The sequence below is a fragment of the Myotis nattereri genome, assembly GCF_964212035.1.
Source record: "Myotis nattereri genome assembly, chromosome: 8".
Taxonomy (NCBI): domain Eukaryota; kingdom Metazoa; phylum Chordata; class Mammalia; order Chiroptera; family Vespertilionidae; genus Myotis; species Myotis nattereri.
The window spans coordinates 72,659,763-72,682,122 of record NC_138083.1 but is presented as its reverse complement, the minus strand read 5'-3'; the positions used below and the strand labels follow the sequence as shown (position 1 = coordinate 72,682,122).

At 43.6% G+C, this 22,360-nt stretch overlaps 1 protein-coding gene across 1 annotated transcript in view; it reads right to left on the bottom strand.

Moving 5' to 3' along the window:
* ZHX3 (zinc fingers and homeoboxes 3) overlaps positions 1-21,945 on the bottom strand; it is a 103,615-nt gene extending 81,670 nt beyond the window's left edge. The window contains exon 1 of the mRNA XM_081096953.1: positions 21,474-21,945. The gene's annotated coding sequence lies outside the window, so the exon portion shown is untranslated. The remainder of the gene's footprint in view (positions 1-21,473) is intronic.
* Positions 21,946-22,360: the final 415 nt, after the last annotated feature.

Genomic DNA, 22,360 nt, shown 5'->3' with positions numbered 1-22,360 from the left:
TCAGTTTTCTCATCTTGAAGAAGACAAGCAAAGTCTGCTCCCCTTTCCCCACCTGATGTTAGGAAGCTCATGTCAGAAGGTATGTAAACACCCCAGTTCTCACCCACCTATCTCCCCTGCCCCAAGGGCCTCTCCCACATTTGTAACACTTGCCTTCACCAGAAACCAGTCCTCGGCCCTTCAGCCCTTCCCAATCTGTCCATCGAGGCAGCAGGGGGTAGCCTCTCTGTTTTGTCCTAGGGCTGCACCAGCCCAGCCTCACTCTCCTCAGCTCCCCCGCCATCATTCTGTGCCCACTAAAGCCCATACACCCAATGCATTTCCCATCTAGGTTTGGTGAGTAAGAGCCTCTGACACAATCCTCCACTCTTTCTCTTCCCCTAAATGCTGGCTGGACATCAATACCCAGGGCAACCTTGGAAACCATGGTTTGAAGATGGCCTAGCATCCATCAGTTGGACCCCTTCTACCCCCACTGCTGACTGAATTTTAAATAAGCGTGAAAATGTCTTCGGTTTTAAGTCACCGAGATTTCAGCAGGGTTTATCTGTTACAGAAGGTAGCATTTCTCTGTGTAATACAGGCTGAATTTCGATCTTTGGAGGGAAGGGGGAGGACTTTAGTGTTAAAGAAGAAAGTTCACACAAAAGCCTGGAGCCAGAATTACTCATGGCCTGATGACACCAGCTCCATTTACATACTTCTTATCATCTTCAAAGTAATTTAAAATACATCTTTTCATATGATACAACCATCAGCATTGGTACTTTTTAGATTTTCATTATAACTAACAGTTTACAAATGAAAAAACAGACTTAGAGAAGTTGAGGTATGTCTAAGGTCCCATAGCTAGTAAATGGAGGACCAGAGCACTCCTGACTCTCGGTCCAATGGCATTTTCACTATAGCATCTTTTCAAAGCCACCTTCTAGTGCTACAGCAGAGGTACTCTTGGCTGAAATATAAGGGTGCTAAAATGAAACAAATAAGATAGGTAGTCTGGCAGAATTGGTTAAAAGCTGGTTGCTGAGGACTTTTATAAACGTCAGACTGTGGAGTATAACTTACATTCCACAAACAATGGGAACAATAATCAGACTCCACTTTCAAGCCCCACAGCAGTAATTTTATACCTTCACCTCTGTCTTCAAAGACCTTACTGCACCATCTCCTCTTGGCTATCAGTTGCTGCCAACAGTTCACTTTCCAAAGAAAATAGGAGTTTTTATGAGGGCAAAATTTCCAGCCCCCTACTTTCTATAAACATTGCTGTATCCCCAAATAGCCTTCTTTTTTTCCAGGCCAAGTGAAAGAGGCATCCCTCCCCTGGAAATGCTCTTAACCATCCCCTGTGCAAGTCCGTCCATCCATGGAGGAGACTAGGTCAACCACTGTCTTTTTCTCCCTTGAGTCTGACTTCTTCCTTTCTTCTAGCTCCATTTCTTCAGACTCTGAATCAGGGGTCCTCAAACTATGGCCCGAGGGCCACATGCAAATACAAATATTGTATTTGTTCCCGTTTTGTTTTTTTACTTCAAAATAAGATATGTGCAGTGTGCATAGGAATTTGTTCATAGTTTTTTTTTAAACTATAGTCCGGCCCGCCAACGGTCTGAGGGACAGTGAAGTGGCCCCCTGTTTAAAAAGTTTAAGGATCCCTGCTCTGAATAGTCCCTTTTATCCTAAAATCATCCCTTCCTCAAGAAGCCCACAGCCCTCCTTATCCTACTTCATAACTGAGCTTCTTTAATAAACAGCAACAACAAACACATATTTCCACTTCATCGCCATGGATTCCCTATTCCACCCTTCGTAATGTACCATGACACTGAAATAGTCACCTCTAACAATACCACCTAGGAGCTTAAGTTCAATGTACAGATTCCAACACTTCTCCCAACCTCTTCAGGGATGCACTCCCTCCTTCCTAAAATCCTCCCCTGCCCTGACTTCTCTGGTCCACTCTCTCCTGATCTTCCTCCTGTCTACTCCTTTTTGGTTTCCTATTGGCCTCTATTCCTCCACCTCTCCCCTAAATGTTGGTGTTTCCTGGGGTTCCACCTTGATATCTCCTCTTACCTTACATTTTCTATTCTCTAATTGAAATGATCCACAAACATAGCTTCAACTGATAGCTACACATTGGTGACTTGAAAACTTATCTGTCCAGACCACTCATGTAAGTTCTCCATACCCTGGCTTCATTTGCCTGCCAGTATCTTCATGTGGATTTCATGGGCATCTCAAACTCAACGTGGCTAAAACCACACTAGGCATCTTGCTTACCATATTCATTCCTCCTTTTTCTGTACTGATAATGAGAGCATTTATTGAGTACTAGGTTCTCCAGAGAAACAGAACCAATGGGAGATAGATAGATAGATAGATAGATAGATAGATAGATAGATAGATATAAAGATTGACTTATTTTAAGGAATTGGCTCACATGACTATAGGGACTGGCAAGTCTGAAATCTATAGGGGAGGCTAGCCAGCTGAAAATTCAGGCAAGAATTAATTTTAGGCTCAAGCTCATCCCCCACTCAAAAGGGCATTCTGGAGTCATGGTCTGGCTCTCTCCCCTCCAAACTCCCCAGCATCCTACACAATGCCCGACACACAGCAGAAGCTCAAATATTGGCTAATGGCCAACCAGGTAGAAAGTGAAATGCTATTAAATGAAAATGGTACAAAAGGATGAGGAAGGCACTGAATCATAAGGAGGAAAAATCGGGAAACCTGAACAAAGGCTGTGCTATAAATCAAGACATGGCCTGCTGTGGCATTCACTTGCCAGAATTACCTGACCACTACACTTGCGAATGAATGACGATGATCATGTAGACAGAAGCACTTCCATTCTGATACAGTCAAACCTCATTTCTCAATGTCTCCCATCTCAAACAATTCGTTCACAGAAAAAATGTCGGTGTGGAACCAAACTTCAATTAGCACAATTTTAAAACATAAAGAGGCCAATGAATGCTAATATTGCTAGAGGTGTGAAAGAAACAATGATCACAGACAAAGAGGTAGAAAAACTGTTGTTGATTTGGATAAACAAAAAACAGCCAGTGACAGCCATTTCAGAGGCAGTGATATATGAACAAGCAAAGCAACTGCATGATGACCTGAAAGACATCCCTGGACCGAATGCTAGAAGTGATTTATTTAGAGCTAGTAGGGTGGTTCGATAAACTTAAGAAAAGAGGTGTTTATTTATAGATTAAATAAGAAAGGTTAAAACAGGGAATCATTTGGGGATCTGGAGTGGATTAATTCAATTTACATTCTTTCAAGGGGGGGGAGCAGGGAAAGGATTAGGTTTTTGAACAAATCGCTTCTCCAATACCCATCTGGAAGGAATTAAGTTTGAGAACCAAAGTTCCACTGTACTTTATTTGAATGTCTCAACCACTCTGTGAAGCTAACATGGCAAAGAAAAGGCCACATTTCATGAGTAAACTGAGGTTCAAAAAGCTGGTCTTGTCTAGGTTGCTAGAGAAAACATCTACAATGAAAGGTCTTAGTTTTTCAGTGGTATGCAGGTAAGAGGGGCCATAAAAATAACAGGTCAGAAACACAAGGGAACCATGAAATTCAAAGCTCCTTATGTACCTAAATCTGCAAGAACTAAAGATATCTTCTAGTATTTACAAAGGATACTTTTTATTTTAATTATGGTTCAGATCAATTTTTGTCTTACTGCACTATAATTCCATGGTATGTATTATATTGTTAGCATTGTCATATTTTCATTGTTGTAGTAGTAAATTTCTGGTTATAAAATAAATATCTAGAAGCACTGTTTTCTGAAATAATGCCAATATGTATTAAATCTACAGTTCTTTAGGGAAGACTAAGTAGACTATTTTAACCGAGACACCCCAAAATAGCTGGTTTTCTTATTTATTAGTAAACATTAGAATTAGTGCAATATTAAAAGATTTAGTCCAAGTATTTGGTGATTCTCTGAAGCTACATGGCATTCTCTGAAGCCACAAAGTAGTACTGGAAACCCTCCACTATTCCAATTAAACAAGACAGGGCTGATTCCCATCATTCCCCCACCCCCACTCCCCTTATATTTACATCTATAGTAACTTGACTTTTTCAAAGCTCTTTCTACATAGTATCACTTAACTATTATAAAACTCTTATAAACCTTTTCAAAAGGTGTTTTATTCCAGTTGCCAGAAAATAGAGGCAAATGCCTAAGGACATGTAATTGATAAAAGGCAAAAGCAGGACTAGAGGCCAGGCCTGTCTGCCCTCCGGACAGTAGTTATGCTATACCAGTAAATCTATCATGGCTCCTGGCCATGCAGCCACCAGATTATAAGTGGCCTGAAGCCAGAGAGACCATGTCTGACTTGCTCCCCACTGGTGTCTAGCATAGTACCTGATACATAGTAGGCACACAGTAAGTGCATAATTGGTGAGGAACTGAATTCATTTTTTTAAGAGCTGCTTTAATCACTTGCATGGTAAAATGGGTCATATAGCATTGCCATATATATTGGCTTTTAAAATGCTATTGGCGCCAGTCAGAGAAAGGTAAGTATCACATGATCTGACTCATATGTGGAATCTAATGAACCAAATAAACTGATGATCAAAAATAGACCCAGAGACATAGAAACGTTGAACCTCTGTCCTAGCCAGTTTGGCTCAGTGGATAGAGCGTCAGCCTGCAGACTGAAAGGTCCCAGGTTCGATTCTGGTCAAGGCATGTACCTTGGTTGCGGGCACATCCCCAGTGGGGAGTGTGCAGGAGGCAGCTGAATCGATGTTTCTCTCTCATCGATGTTTCTAACTCTCCCTCTCCTTTCCTCTCTGTAAAAAATCAGTAAAATATATTTTTTAAAAAAAGAAAGAAAGAAAAAAGAAACGTTGAACCTCAAAAGGAAGGCAGGGGAGGGTGGGTGAGAAAAGATCAACCAATGACCCTGTATGCATATATGCTATGTATAACCTGTGGACACAGACAATTGGGTGGTGAGGACCTGGGTTGGGGTGACGGGAGCAGGCTGGAAGAGGTTAATGGAGGACCTATATGATACTTTCAACAATAAAGATTAAAAAAAAAATAAGTATGCTACTGGCCTTATCAGTAGTAAACAAAAGGGAAAATACTGTATTTTCAAAATACGTGATGGTTTCCAAGATATCCAGAATTCTGAGCCAGAACCCCATTTCAGCACAAAATGTAGAGGTGGTATGTTTTCCATTTCCTGGAAAATTGTGTTGAATTGATGGAGCAAATGGAAGATTGAAAATAGAACCTTAACAGGAGAAGGGGAAAAATGCAAGATGTCAGGCATAACAACCATTTGCAAGGCTGGCACAATGGTCCAGCTGTAGCTAACCCACCATGGCAAGAAATGGGATTGCTAAAGGAGAGATGACTCACCCAGAGGGCCACACGTCAGCAAGAGAGAATCCACTCTGTGGTAGGGAGATAGAGCTTTAAAGCAGGACAAGCCCAGAAACAAGGCACACAAAGGCTTGGGGCGGAAGAGTAACTGTGGGCACGGCTTCACAGCCTTCCTATAAACCCCTCTTGCTTAGCTAGAGTAAGGGAAACAAGGAGGAGCTGGCCCCCTTCAGTTTATTATGGCCCCAGCCCACAGTGCTCTTCTGCCCTCACTGCCAACTATCCCTGAGAAAGATACTCAGAAATGAGATGGTGAGTGTTTAAGAGGCCTCCTACCCTGGCAGACTATTCCTTTCCTATGAAGGCCTCACCAACATCACTTAGAAATCCATCTTTTCCCAATTTCTAAACCATATATCCAAATATTACCTCCCATTATCATTCTGATTCTCTATTCACCACCATTTGAGACATTCACTATGGTCCCAAAATTATTATTATTTTTTTTTATAATAAGAAGACATGAATTTTATTTTATTTTTTTTAAAATATATTTTATTGATTTTTCACAGAGAGGAAGGGAGAGAGATAGAGTTAGAAACATCGATGAGAGAGAAACATCGATCAGCTGCCTCTTGCACATCCCCCACCGGGGATGTGCCCGCAACCCAGGTACATGCCCTTGACCGGAATCAAACCCGGAACCTCTCAGTCCGCAGGCTGACGCTCTATCCACTGAGCCAAACCGGTTTCGGCCCAAAATTATTATTATTATTTTTTTAAATATATTTTATTGATTTTTTACAGAGAGGAAGGGAGAGAGATAGAGAGTTAGAAACATCGATGAGAGAGAAACATCAATCAGCTGCCTCCTGCACACCTCCCACTGGGGATGTGCCCGCAACCCAGGTACATGCCCTTGACCGGAATCGAACCTGGGACCTTTCAGTCCGCAGGCCGACGCTCTATCCACTGAGCCAAACCAGTTTCGGCCCAAAATTATTTTTAAGGGCTTCCATAAAAGCCCTTCTCCACCATACTTTCCTTAATACTTCATATGTTAATTTTAGAGACAAGTTATCCAAAATAATTGAGGAATGAGGCATTCTTAATGAGTTATGTAATAACTGAAAGCTAATTCATTAAGCACCAAAATAAAGAATGCCTTAGTAAACAGCGAATATAAAATATAATAATTATATATTAAATCCATAATTAAAGGATTTTATTTTAAACAGAAAATATAAAATATAATCATTCAAAATTTTTGTTAAAATAAAGGATGCCTTAGTAAACAGAGAATATCTATATATATAAAAGGCTAAGTGTCTGTCCATCCAACAGGTAGCTATGATACGCACTGACCACCAGGGGACAGACACTCAACACAGGAGCTGCCATGACACGCACTGGCCATCTATAATAATAAAAGCGTAATATGCTAATTAGACCGGACATTCTTCTGGACCACCTTCCGGACAAAGCTGGGGCTGCGAGGGCTGAGCCTCTTGCACAGATTTTATGCATCGGGCCTCTAGTTTAAAAATAAACAGCACCACCGACCTGGCACCAACAAACCAACATTCGGCTTCTCCCAGGTGGGACACAGGCCCGGCTACCACTCTGGAGCGACACCCCACCAAATCGCAGCCAATGCTACCAAACCCCCATGGCCAGCCCAGAAATGGTGGCTGTGGGCACTGGGTAATGACGTCACGTAGCAACGCCCAGCTTCCTCTCCCTAGCTGACTAGCCTCCTTGGAGTTTCTTCAACCCAGGAGCCAAACCTGCTTGCTTTATAGCCAGGTGCAAACATTTTACAGTTTAACCAAATGTGTGTGAAGCATTTTGCTGTGCTTCATCTCATTTGATCCTCACAGAAGTCCTGGAGTAGGTAGATAGGAGACTTGGTAGAATTCTATTTTCTTTTCATTAGCAAGATGCAAATAGCAATCATCTACACTAATAAAAGAAAAACATGCAAATTGACCGTACCTTCACTATGCCTTAAGCCATGCCCACCAGCCAATCAGAGCAACTATATGCAAATTAACCCAACCAAGATGGCAGCCAGCAGCCATGGAGCTGGAGCGAGCAGGAGGTTTGGTTGCCCCAATGATGGAGGAAGCCAAGCTTCCCACCTGCCGTGGGTGGCTCTGAGCTCCACTCAAAGCAACAAAGTTTCAATTATAGAAGGTAAATAAACCCCAGATACCTGCTTTCAGCTGGCCGAGGCCACGGAGCTGGAGCGAGCAGGAAGCTTCCCTCCCGACTGCCCTGGCCAGCTCTGAGCTCCTCTCAAGGCTACAAAGTTTCAATTATAGAAGGTAAATAAATCCCAGAATTAAAAAAAAAAAAAAAACAGACAAAAAGGAGAGGCTGGGAGCTTCCGTCGCCAGGGGTCTTGGCCAGCCTGAAAATGGCCCTCAGCCCCTCACCCAGACTGGCCAGGCACCCCAGTGGGGACCCCCACACACACACCCTAAAGGGGGTGTGGCCAGCCTGAAAATAGCCATCAGCCCCTCACCCAGGCTGGCCACACCCTCATGGGGTGAGGGTCCCCACTGGGGAGGGCTTGACCAGCCTGCAAACAGCCACCAGCCCTCACCCAGGCTGGCCAGGCACAACAGTGGGGCCCCTCACCCTGAAGAAGGCATGACCAGCCTGCAAACACCCATCAGCCCCTCACCCAGGCTGGCCAGGCACCCCAGCGGGACCCCCACCATGATCCAGGACACCCTTCAGGGCAAACCAGCCAGCCCCCACCCGTGCACCAGGCCCCTATCCTATATAATAAAAGGGTAATATGCAAACTGACCCTAACAGCAGAACAACTGGGAATGACTGGTCACTATGACACACACTGACCACCAGAGGGCAGATGCTCAATGCAGGCTGTCCCCTGGTGGTCAGTGCGCTCCCACAGGGGGAACTCTGCTCAGCCACAAGCCAGGCTGACGGCTGCCAGTACAGCGGTGGTGGTAGGATCCTCTTCCGCCTCCTCAGCAGCGCTAAGGATGTCCGACTGCAGCTTAGGCCTGCTTCCCGCTGGCAAGTGGATATCCCCCGAGGGCTGCCAGGCTGCCAGAGGGATGTCTGACTGCCAACTTGGGCCCGATCCCCCAGGGAGCGGGCCTAAGCGAGCAGGTGGACATCCTCCGAGGGGTCCCAGGCTGCAAGAGGGCATAGGCCGGGCTGAGGGACCCCCCCCCGAGTGCACAAATTTTTGTGCACAGGGCCTCTAGTATTAAAATATTTCTTCTAATTAATTTCCTTTCAATGTGCATGAATCCATGCACCAGAACACTAGTCAAATATAATCAATCACTCAAGATTCTACCCAGCCTTCAAGATGCAGTCTGATTACAATCATTCCCTGAAAGCATCCTCTGATCCACTCACCACTTCCACCAACTGCCAGGAATAACCTCTCTTTTGTCTGTGGCCCTACATTTTGATTGCATCCCCTTTGTAGCACACAGCATGGTCTGCTTGAGGTTAGAGATTTAAATGCACCTTCTGACTTTCAAAAAAATAAGTTCCTTGAGACCAGGGAACCTCTTTTTTAACCAGGGGGCCTAGTTCACAGCAAGTGTACAAACACTTCACAAATGGGATACTCTATCTAAAGTGATTCAAACACTATAAAGAGCACCAGAACACAGCTGACCCTTCAAGGGTTCCTGAGAGCTGTAGGGCAGGAAAGTGGGATGGATTTTAGAGAACATGTTACTATCATTAAAATAGTCATTGGCCTCTGGTTCAGTATTTCTCAGGTTTAGAAGAAAATGTTTTTCTAACAGTGAAAAAGTACTCTGAATTCCTGGGGTTTTTTTCTAAAATAGAATTACTTTTTTAAACACTCAACTTGCAAACTGAAAGTTCTGGTTGAATTAGCATTGCTAACCCTCCACTGCCACATTTTTTAGGTCTCAAGACGTGCATTCAAGTGGCTCCCTGCACTTCACCAGGGAGATGAGACAGCGAGTGGAAGGATGTGGTAAGTGACAGGAATATAACCAAGATGCTATGCCATGTTTGGCACCGTGTACACCAATTTGAAAGTCAGGCTTCTCAGGACCAGCAGTGCTAAGAGGAAATAAGAAATGGAACACATGATAGAGCAAATTAAGTTTTAGGCTCAAGGTCCATAGCAACCACTTGTAGCAGGGCTGACAACATTTTTTTCTTAAGCCCTAGTGTTTCGTTATGACACACAGGGTGGTAGGTATAATTTAAGGATTCTAAATACTTCAACTCAACTCAAAACCTCCTTCCTAGCAATAGGGGATTCTAAGTGGTCAGTCAAGGACGGCTAACTTTCAAGATCCCTCCCCAGCAACTATTCTTTTGGAGGATTCCTCTTTCTTGTTATGAAAAGGAACTGAAGTTTCTTAGTGAAAATAGGGAGAATGGGATGGTAGGATTACTGGTATTGTGATATTAAGTATCTAATCATATACACAGCCCCTTGGGGTTTATAACTGCTCTTGTCTTTGGTTTATCACTGAGTAAATTTTTTTTAAATGAAGAGAATCTCAAAGTTTATTTGAAAATCCATAATTAAAATGAAACATGTTAATATATTTTCTCAGGAAATGAAAAATAATATTTGTTAGCATACAACTGCTTAGAAAATTTAATAAAATAGTTTATGAAACACCTACAGAAGTGTTAATTTGGTCAAAAAACCCCACATACTTTAATTACAATCAAACATAATTGAAACACACTGAGGGCTTACATTAGGCTACAAGCGACAGGAAGTGCCCAGTCTGCCTGAGAGAAGGAAGGGCTGGGTCAAGGCAGCCACTGCACAAGCAGCAGAGAAACTCCCATGTCCTCCTTCTGGGTGCACTAATTGTAGATATCACGGTCAATCAAGACAGCATACTCACTAGCACTGTTAATGCATAATGCATAAGATGTTTCCTATACAAATCAGACCCTATATTGATACAATATAGAAAAGAGGGGAGTAAGTCAGATCAGTTTTCTGGTGAACACAGCGGGCTCACAGAAAAATCCAAAGTCTGATGGATCTTTGATGTGGATCTTATGAAGAAACCAGTGGAAATTTCAGAATATAAATACCAGATAGCTGGTGGTGGTTTTGAGGATAGTCTTGATTGGAAGGTCAAAGGATCCGAATTATGGATTGGAAGATGGTGTTTCCATAGCTACTGTGTGTCTATCTATCTATTAGTCTGTACGGTGGCTCCAAAATCTGATTAATGCCTTCTTCATTTTTGCCTTCCAATCTCCTACAAGTATGGCTATAAATGAATTCTAACATGGAAGCATCGAGAAGGTGGATTTTGGAAAATCAAGTTCCTAACATTACCCACACGGGAGAATGTCTCCAACTCTAGATTTTGTTGGCCCATCACAGATCCCTCATCTTAAGTCAACATTTATTCACCAAATACCAGTCAAAAGGAAGGACAAAAGGCAAAGGGCCAAATACGAAAATAATAATGTATGTGAAACTATATTCTTTCATAAACTTGTCATACATAAAATTTATTCCAATTATTTATTAGTATGGGAAACAGCAAAAGGCTCCTATTCTAAGTACCCGCAAAAAGGAGCTTTGTTAGAGCAAAAGGTAGAATATACATAATGAACTAAGGGTATAAAAGACTGCCACAAGGTCACTAGGAAAATCCAAATACCAACTGTCCTTTTTCAATAGCCCCTTAACACAGAATAAAACATAAACAGACATTTAACCTAACTGCATATAAAATACATTTCAATTTACCTATAAATCTAACGGGCTTCAAAATGGAGAGAAAATATTATTAAATAGCCGTAGCTAATCGCTTCTCGGCCTTTTGGCTAAGATCAAGTGTAGTATCTGTTCTTATCAGTTTAAATAGCCCTAGCTGGTTTGGCTCAGTGGGTAGAGCGTTGGCCTACCGACTGAAGGATCCTGGGTTCAATTCAGGTCAAGGGCACATTCCCGGGTTGCAGACTCAATCCCCAGCAGTGGGAGTGTAGGAGGCAGCTGATCAATGATTCTCTCTCATCATTGATGTTTCTATCTCTCTCTCCCTCTCTCTTCCTCTCCGAAATCTATAAATATATATTTTAAAAATGTAAATATCATTAAATGTTTTCAGAAAAAGCAGTACCTATTAATCTTATGTACTACTGTTGAAAGACAACTCTCAGAATTATCTCACATATATATTCAATTCTGAAATTAGTAGAAATTCACAGTCCAGTGATATACTATGGAGGTTCAATAAACATTACATTTATAACATTAATAAGAACTCTTTCATGTTGAAAGTTTTCTGGCACATTATACACGCATTAATTTCTATCAAGCTTTCTCCTTGGTTGAAATTAATTTCTACTTCTTTAATTTCTTTTTTTTTTTTTCATATGTACTGGTGTAGGCCAATTCAAGTCTTCCTTATACTGTTTACATTCAAGAGGTTTTATCCAGTGAGTCTTTTCATTGTTGGAAAGAAACTGGGATAACTTAAGCCTTTCCCAAATTCTGCAATTCTATTTGGTTTCTCTCCAGTGGACATTGTCACATGTCTTCAAAAATCTGTGTGATAAATGAAGGCTTTTCCACATTCCTTATATTCATAGGGTTTCTCTCCAATCTGAGTTCTTTCACATTTTTGTAAGGAACTGGGGTCTAAGTAAGCTTTACCACATTGTTTACATCAAAACAGTTTCTCTTCAGTGAGATTTCTTTCATGATTTTGAAGATCGCTGGGGCACCTAATGCTTCATTACATTTTTTAAATTCATAGGGTTTCTTTCCAGTGTGAATTATTTCATGTTTTTTTAAAGATAACTGAGACAACTAAAGGTGTCACTAAATTGTTTATCTACATAAGGTCTCTTTCTTCAGCATGAATTATTTTGTGTTTAAGGAACTGTGATCTCTATAGGCGTCACCACATGGCTTACATTCCCAGGGGTTCTCTCCAGTAAGTCCTTCTGTGTCTTTGGAAGGTGCCATAATATCTGTAGGCTATCCCACATTCTTCACACTCAAGGGGTTTCTGTACAGTGGGATTTCTTTCATGTATTTGAAAACTTTGATAGCATCTGATAACATCTGATGGCTTTCCCACATTCCTTACATTCATAGGGCTTCTCTCCAGTGACTTTTCTTTCATACCTTCAAAATTTTTGATAACATGTGAGGGCTTTTCCATATTCTTTATGTGCATAGGGCTCCTCTCTAGTGTGAGTTCTTTCATGTGTTTGGAAACCTAGATGAGAACTGAAAGTTTTACCCTGCTGACATTCACAGGATTTCTCGCCTGTGTGAGTTCTCTGGTGGGTCTGTAAGGCACTCTAACACATGTAGGCTTTACCACATTGTTTACATTCATAAGGTTTCCCTGTAGTGTAAGTTCTGGCATGCATTGGAAAACAACTTTACTACTTCTTTACTACATTTTTTACATTCATGGGGTTCCTCTCCTGTTTGAGTGATGTGTTGGAAAAGTTTGATGATATCTAGTATAGACTTTCCCATATTGTTTACATTGATAGAGTTTCTCTTCAGTGTGGGTTCTTTCATGTATTTGAAGTGAAGTTGAAGAACTTAAAATTTTCCCATATTCCTTACATTGATAGGTTTTCGCTCTAGTGTGATTTCTTTTATGTTTTTCAAAACACTGGAGATAACTGAAAGCTCTCCCACATATACTACATATATATGGTTTCTCTCTATAATTCTGATACTCATATGGCTTATATTCAGTTTGACATTTGATGTGCATATTATGAGATGAATAAAGAATTTTCCACACATACTGTGTTCCCATGGTTTTACTCCAGGAAGAGTTTTCTTATTCAGAGAAATTTAGAATAAGACTGATGTTTTCTTCACATGGACTACCCTCTTTCCCACCACACATTCTCTCTACTTCATAACTTCATTTCTAAATTTCTCGGGTCTCCCTAAGTCCTTCCTACACAAATCACAATGAGAGAGAAGCTGTGACACAGCCACCAGAGCCACAAAGGGTGGGCAACACGTAATCCTCAGATCAGTTGGAGAGAGAAGGGAGTAAGTGGTTCTTTAATCTAGTGACTTCAGAAATAGAATTGTGTCACATGAATTTTGTAGATAACTGAAGCAATAAAATATGCAAGCTTATGTTGAAAAGCTTTCTAAATTGCATTACTTCCTTCTGAGCCTTCTGAACTAACCAAACCATAATTTGACCTATTATTGTTGAACAGGATAACAATTATGATTACTGCATTCAGAGACCACTGAGGCTAACGAGATTGTTTCCTCTACAATGAATGTTCCCAAACAGCTATACTTCAAAATATTTCTGCCTCTGTCATCACCAGCTAGTTGTCTCTTCTTGCTTTTGTCAGTGTGTTTGACTCTAAGGAAGGGCCCCTTACTTCATAGCTTCTGATATCAGATAGACCTGGAAAGACAGTCTATTAAAGGTCATAAGAGAAGGCTCATTTCCATGTCTGAAGCTTCAGACCCACACAGTCAACTTCCAGACACCGTGTTCTTACCCACTACAGCTACATTTCCCTCCTTGACTTCAGTCACCTTCACTGGGTTCATTCACTTCAGGCCAGTGGCAAAAACCAGGAGCCTGTCATATCCAGTAATTAACTGCTCCAACTCTGAAATATTCCACTCACATGTCCCTCCCTAACCACATCCTCCTATTACTAAATCACTCCAATGCACCCATTCCTTTACTTCATCAATACCTCTGGTCCTTTTCTCCTCCACATCCAGCTTAGACATTTTTACCTTATCATGTTAATCACTCCCAGGCCAATGGCCTCAGTTCCTCTGCTCTACTGTCCTTCTGTTGCTCACCCCCTGCAAACCGCTATCCTGGCTCAATCCAACTACATGCCTTCTTTGCTCCTAAAATCAGGCAGCTGCGTGCTATGGTGTCCCAATCAATCCAGGGTCTCCTACCTCAACAGAGCCCTACACACTACCCAGAAATAATGGTTGTTACCCTAAGGTCACTCTTCCTCTTCCTGACCTCAGTTATAAGTCAAATCTCCCTGTTTTCTCTCTAAACTCTTCCCACTTTTAGCAGAAAATCTCACCCTTTGTTTCACAGAGATGAAGGAAGCCACCACACTGGCACTTGCTTATAAGCCCAGAAAATGCAACTGTGCCCAGATATTCCATCATAAGGTCTGTCAAATCCACTGCATCTGTGCCAGGTCAACTGCTTGCTTGGGTATTTGAAGTAAGCTCCCGGTGATTATCATCACTGAAATAAGTAGCAATGATGGTGAGTACATTTCTGGTGCAAAGTATAAAAATAATCAACCTCTCAAAAATAGCCAGACCCTCTAAAGATCTCTTTACCTTGAGAATATAGCTTAAGAGAGGAAGGAGTTTGGAAGGAAGGAAGGAAGGAAGGAAGGAAGGAAGGAAGGAAGGAAGGAAGGAAAGAAGGAAGGAAAGAAGGAAGGAAACTATTTTAACTACAAACATTTAAGAAGTTTAAATCCAAACATAAAGCCATGCAGCAAAAGAATAATTATAAATCCCAAGGCAAATCATTAATTCCCTGATAATTTTCATAAATTCAAAACCAGAGTCAGTGAGGTAATATTGTTATGATCTTTTTGTCACACTTACCCAAACTGTAATTTGTTGATGGGGCTACACCAGTCTTTTTTTGGGGGGGAGGGGGCTTTTTTCCCCTTCTTATAATATTAATAGCTAACACTGATTGGGTTTTTTGTGTGTATAATTATGCTCCTCACAATGACCCTGTGAGATAAGAATTATTCTTTTTCTCCATTTATAACTGAAAAGACAGACTTAGATATGTTAAGTAATTTGCCCAAGGGTTTTCAGCTGGAAAGTGGCAAAGGTAAAATTAAAACACAGAGCCTGAATACAAACTAATCTATGTGCTTTGGCAGAGTGGTTATTATCAGAAACTTCCCAGGAAATGCAAAATCCCAACCCAAGCATTCTTATTTTTTATACTCCAATGTATGCTTAGAAACAAAACGACGAGGAATCATCAAATATTAATATTATGGCATATTTCCTATTCATTCATTTCTACTCCATACATATTAGAAAGCATAATGAGTGAGAGAGAGATTTTTATAGTCAGATTATGTAGATTCAAATCTTAGCTCCAGCACTTTGTTAGCTATGTAACTTTAAAAATTACTTAACTTCTCGCCTGGCCAGCGTGGCTCAGTGGTTGAGCATCAACCTATGAACCAGGAGGTCAAGGTTCGATTGCCAGTCAGGGCACATGCCCGGGGTTGCGGGCTTGATCCCCAGTAGGGGGCGTGCAGGAGGCAGCAGATCAATGATTCTCTCTCATCATTGATGCTTCTATCTCTCTCTTTCTTCCTCTCTAAAATCAATTTTAAAATATATTTTTTAAAATTAACTTCTCTAAGCTCAAATTTCTCAACTAAAAATAGAAATGCTAATGAAATAACCATCACTACCTTAGTCAAGGGTTCTCCCAGATATTTAGAGCTATGCATGAACACACCTTAGTAATGGACCTGGCACAAAGTAAGTCTCAAAAAAAGTTAGCTGTTATAATATTAATATTGTTCAAAAGGGGTCAAGGTCCTGCGTCTACTGGATTCTAAGCAGAGCACGGGGTGCCAGACTGTACCATCAACAATCCAAGGTTTCCCCTGCCTCATAGATCTTGTGTCTATCAGGGGAGTCGACAATAAAGAAGAAAACACACATATAAATGAAACTAGAGGCCCAGTGCACAAAATCATGTGCAGGTATGGTCCCCAGGTCTAGCCTGTGGTCAGGGCCATCTTCCCTGGCTGCCAGCAGCCACCCACTCAGGTTCTCCGTTCGCCATCCAGCAATGGGAGCCGGACAGCTGGGGGAGGGACCGAGAGGTCAGCCACACACTGGTCCCACCCCCACTGCCAGTGGCCCTCTGTGTGTGGGGCGATCAGCAGGGCGGGGGCCTTGGCCTGGTGCCACCTGCATCCCCTGCCACCTACCCCTGGTCTCTGTTTGCCATCGGCGATCAGAGACTGCTGGCCAGGGGAAAAGGACCAAGAGGTGGTCAGTGCACCTCATAGTGACTGGTCAAGCGGTCATTCCAGTCGTTCTGCTGTTATAGTCGCTGGGCTTTTATTATATAGGATACTTGGAATTTGGGCTAAGTAGGAAATGCACATGTACTGAGAGAAGGGGCAGTGGGGAGTTACTAGAGAAGCGGTGATCAGGACAGGCCCCGCAGTGTTTGAGAAGGCTCTATGAGAAAGGGGGGCGGAGGAGGGAGTGCGGGGCAGAGGGAAGGGTCTGTAGAGGGACGTGGCATATTTGAGGAACTGACAGTGCTCCAACCTGATACAAGCATGGCAAGCTGGAGAGGAGGCAGAGCAGGAGACAAGGCCTGACATCTCTGAGTAAGAAGTGTGGATGTGGGCTAAGCGCAGTGGGAAGCCTCTAAGCAAGAAGCTAATGTGATCTGGTTTAGATTTTTAGTAGGATCACCCTGCTGTAGAGGGGAGAATGGGGTAGAAGAAGGTAAAAGTGGAAGTTAGGAGAGACCAGGTAACAGGTAGAGGCAGTCACCCAGCTGAGAGAAGATGGTGGATAGATTAGGAGGGTGGAGGGAATAGAGGATTTACGCTATTCTGTAGACCAGGCCACACGGATGGATTGAATGTGGAGTGAGGAATCAGGAAGAATCCAAGATGATTTTCTGGCCTGAACACTGAGTGAACAGTAATGACAATGAAACAGGGAAGGCTGGGGAGAGAGGAGGAAGGGGCCAGGAATGAGGAATACTAATTTGGAAGTTTAAGAGGAAGACTGAGAGATCAATGTTGGATATGTGTGAATTTTGAGATCACTGTGAGGCAAGCAAGTAGAGATAACAGGAAGGAGGTAGTTGAAAATGCAAGTCTGGAACCAGAAAAAGGTCCAGGCGGGGGGTGCAACTGAGGGAGTCATCTGCATCCAGAGGGTATTAAATCCTGGGAACAGATGAGATCATTTAGGGAGAGAATATGATCAGAGAAGGGAGGTAATCAAATGAGAAAAGAGAAGAAATAATAAATCAGGTTGGTAATCTAAGACTAATCGTAGTAATGTTAAAAACACACAGAAAAATTAAAAATAAATTCTTAACATATTACCTTTAGGCTTTTAAAAGAAAAAAAAAATTCATTTTGGATTTTTCCCGAAAGTTTCTGTGTATCGGAAGCATAAGAAAAAAATTTTTTAAGTTCTCTGTTTGGACTATATTCAGAAGTATCCTTTTCCTTAAGAGCAAAAATAAGATTTTTTTTCAAAAACTCACTACTTGAAATTCAAGGCTTTAAAAACTCTCACACTGTGTCCTCTCTGTAAACATTTTACCTTAAGATACAATTCTACTTTAAGATACAATTGCATAAAAATGCAATTATATGTTTTATTATCAATGCCTTTTCATCCTGAAAGATGAAACTGGTCCTTTCAAACAGTCCGAGAGTCATATGAGAGGTATAAAATGCTCAAGAGATCAAGAATTTATTTTATTTTAAAATGTTAAAAAACTTAAGTGTACTCTCCCGGCCATCCAAAAACTGATAAGCAAGGGGCTGAAAAGGATAGACTTGCCAGGAAAAATATGCAAATATAACAGCTACTCCTCAAATGAAAACACATAAATGCTGTAATTATATCTCTGGGTATTTGTTAACCCAAAAACTCACCATGCTCTTGAGGCTTATACTGTCACTAAGAACTATCAAATTGAAATCATAGTTGTAAACATAACTGGGATACTTTATATGTTTAAAAGATTTCCAATGTTTCACAAGGGATGATGTATAAGAAGGAAAGTCAGTAACATTTGCCAAAACTGTTCCTTTCCGTCATTGTGAAATTAAATCAAGACTGAAATTCTTTTTTACAATCATAAGACTCACTTTGTAAAATTCTTCTGTTCAGATAAGGAGAGGACTAGCCTGACTTGTAAGGGATTGTTATTCCATTTCATGATGTAGCTATGTAAAAGCCTAAAAGGCTACCAGGAAGGTCACATGAATTGATGGATAATGAGCATTCATTCATTCATTCATTCATTCAACAAAATATTGATAAAGCACCCATAAGTGTCAGGTGCTATTCTGGGCCCTGAGGTTACATCAGTGAAAAAGTCTCACATTTAGGGTTAATGGGGGAGCCAATAAAACTAGTAAATACATATGTATTTGCCAAGTGGTGTAAGTGCTATGAAGATAAATAAGTAAAGTGAGTTGAAGGAGGGCTGGAGAATGAAGTGTATATTACCCACAATGATCAGGGAAAGCCTGATGGTTATACCTGAGCAGAGACTTGAGGTCAGCACCATGATATCCAGGGAACAGAGTTCTAGATAGAGGAACAGCAAGTGCAAAGTCATTGAGCCTAGGGTATGTTTGAAGTTTTTAAGGCAGAGCAAAGAGAACCATCCAGCATGGCTGAAAGTGAAGACAGGGAGATAGCCTGACAGGCAAGAACTTCAGATTTTACTTTAAAATGAGAAGCTATTGGAGTGCTCTAACAGAGGTTCTAACTTTTTAAAAAGATCACAAAGGGAACACAAGTTCTTACTCATAAAAACAAAACAAGGAGATATCTCTCAATCTATTTATAAGTTTTAAAAAATGCAAAAATACAATCTTATAGTATGGTAGCATGTTGTAAAAAAAATACACATAGGAACAAAAAACTAAAAAGATAAATACTGTGATTTACTATGGTTTGTGGGATTGTGATTTTTTTTCTTAGGTTTTGGTTTTTCTAGTTTTCTGCCTTACACATGAATTACTTTTGAAAATTTAAATGTTATCTTAAGGGGGGGGAGCACTCCCACTGTGAGACTGCCTTAGTCTGAAATTTTAATTATGGGGAAAAAATAAATAAAGCATGGGAAACATTTTCTCCAAAAATTACTCGACTTTCTATTCAATGTTTGCCTGTAATGAAGCACTGCACAAATCAAGTGCTGTTCAATGTATCAAGGTCACAAAACCAACTTGGTTAATATGTTTATCATTACACTAGAGGCCTGGTGCATGAAATTCGTGCATGGGAAGGGGGGTGTCCCTCTGCCCAGCCTGCACCCTCTCCAATCTGGGACCCCTCAGGCGATGTCCAACTGCCGGCAGTTCGGACATCCCTCTCACAATCCGGGACTGCTGGCTCCTAACCACTCGCCTGCCTGCCTGCCTGCCTGATTGCCCCCTAACCTCTCCTCTGCCAGCCTGATTGCCCCCAACTGCCCTCCCCTCCAGGCCCGATGGCCCCCAATTGCCCTCCCCTGCAGGCCCGATGGCCCCCAACTGCCCTCCCCTGCTGGCCATATTGTGGTGGCCACCTTGTGGCAGACATCTTGTAACAACGTGAGGGTGGCCATCTTGTGATGATGTGAGGGTATCCCGTGAGGGCACGAGGACCACCTAGGCTTTTGGCTTTTATTAGTATAGGTAATAGCTCTGTCCTCTAAAGCAACTTTGATTACCATCTTTCCAGGGCAGCAATAGAAAGCCCTTTTCATTAATTTCTTAAGACTCTTTGATACTATTTTGCTGCTTCTGGATTTTTCCACTGTATGTCTCTTAGAAACAAATTAAGCCAGAATAAGTTGTTCCAGCTAATGAAGTGTACTTTGGGTTCTTTCCCCGTGATTGAGAATTCTCCAGCAAAATACCAAATTGTTTTAGGACGCATTTTCTCTTAGTTTTGAAATATTGCAATACTAGGTTACTACAAATAAAGAGCATCAAGATAACAATATACAAGAATGTGTATAGTCCTAACTGGTTTGGCTCAGTGGATAGAGCATCCGCCTGGGGACTGAAGGGTCCCGGGTTCGATTCTGGTCAAGGGCATGTACCTTGGTTGCGGGCACATCCCCAGTGGGGGGTGTGCAGGCGGCAGCTGATCGATGTCTCTCTCTCATTGATGTTTCCAACTCTCTATTCCTCTCCCTTCCTCTCTATGTAAAAATTTCAATAAAATATATTTAAATAAAAAAGAATGTGCATAAATGGAAACTACAGGACTCCTTTTTTAAAGCAAGGATAAGTGGGGGTCTCATGAGTAAATTACTATGTGTCCACATAATTTAAAACAGAAATGAGTATATGCCCTCCCCACTCCTTTACCCCCGCCCCCCTATCATTTAACAGTTTCTCCCAGGGCACAAACTCAGGACAATCACTCCTCAGAAATGCAAACCACTCAACTCAAAGTGACTCGGGCTCTCAAACACTTTGCACCTGGGCGCCACATCCCACCCACCACTCCATCCCGTTCAACAGTCTTCTCTGAATGAAAATCCCAAACCGGGAAGGTCTCACTGGCCCCCAACAGCTCACACGCCACGCGCGGCACCCGGAACGCGGCGCCCGGGTTTTCTGTCTTCGCGAGGCCCAACCAGGGTTCCAGGATTCAGGATCCTACTGTACCCCAGCGGGTCGAGTCCGGATTCATCTGCCTCCCTAGTCGAACTGGCGCTCTTAGACCAGAGGCAGTGGCCGGGCCTTCCCCGCAGGACACGCGCGCCGGCGGGAGTCGGAGCAAGTGGCTCTGGCCTCCCAGCATCTCCGCCTCCCGTCAGTCAGGCCGTGCCCGCACTCCCCTCCCTGCTCTCGGGCGCACGTGTCGCCCCCCGGCGCACCCTCGGACACGCACCCTCACACGGGCGGGAGGGCGGGCATCTGCGGACCCCCACTTTCCCTCCACACCCCCCTCGTTGCTCCTTGCGCAACTGTCTGGCCGACCTGAGCTACACTGAACCCTAGGAGCGGTGGCACCCCACGCCCCCAGGACGCCCGAGCCCGAAGCTGGGGGAGGGGGTGATGACAGATGGGCGAAGGGCGGGGCTTCGGGGGGAAGGGGCGGGGCCTCCCAGCATGGAGGTGCTGGCGGCTGACAGTAAGAGTGGGGCAGCAGGCGGGAGGGGTACGCGGACGCTGCGGGCAGGGCCGGGGGGTCAGACGTGGCGGGAAGGAGCTCGCGCAGACACAGGGGGCTGACAGGCAGAGACACACACAGACACGGGAACTGACAGTCGCGGGGACACACGGGCCGGCGGGCCGGCGGGCCGCGGCAGGCGCTCACCTGGCAGCGGCGGCGACGGCGGCGGCGCCCGCGGCCGGGCGGCTCTCACCGCGCTCTGGGCCTCTCTCCTGGCGGCCGCCCGGCCGGCCGTCGCAGGCCCGGCTGAGGCGGCGGCGACACCGGAGCCGCAGACTGCTGAGCGGCGGGGACGCAGCTGCACTAACCGACTCCCGGCCGCTCGGCTCGGCTCGGCCGTACTCGGAGACGCTCGGCTCCGCTCGGTCCCGCTCGGCTCGGCTGGGGGCGTGGCCCGAGGCCCCCCGCCCAAGTCGCCTCTGGCGCCGGTGGGCGGGGCTTCCATGCGAGCGCGAGCCCCCTGACGTACCCGGGACCAGACCTTGCCCCGGGCGCATGCGCAGGCTGCGGTCCCGCTCTGCCCCGCGTGGAACTTGAGGGGGTTGGTGAAGAAGGGGACAGGGGCGGATGCTGCGGCCCCAGAGGTTACCGGCTTTTGTATTCCATATCCTGGTCTTTCTGGAGGACCAGCTAAGGAAGGCCACACCAAGCTACACTTTGAAAAGGATGTGGGCAGGGGCCAGAGGCCGTCCCCGCCCTCTCCCCCACCCCCGTCCAGTGTTTCCCAGCACGCGTCACCTTGGGACTCCGTCTTTCTTTCATCCCACGTCACGGCAGTTTTGAAACTCTTCTGTTTCCTAAACAGGACAACAACTCCTCATCACTGCTTTCCTAACGTTACATTTTCAGGGACTTGAAACTTGAAAGCATCAATGAGCCCCCTCATAGAATGCTGGCCCTTCTTCACAGCTTCGGTTGTGTAACCTGTAACACCTGGGATGGGAGCGGGCCTTTTCCTGAGATTTCCTCACATGCTCCAGGCACCGTGTTTGTTATAGAGCCCAAGTCTGCAGCAAATGTGCTCAGGAAGT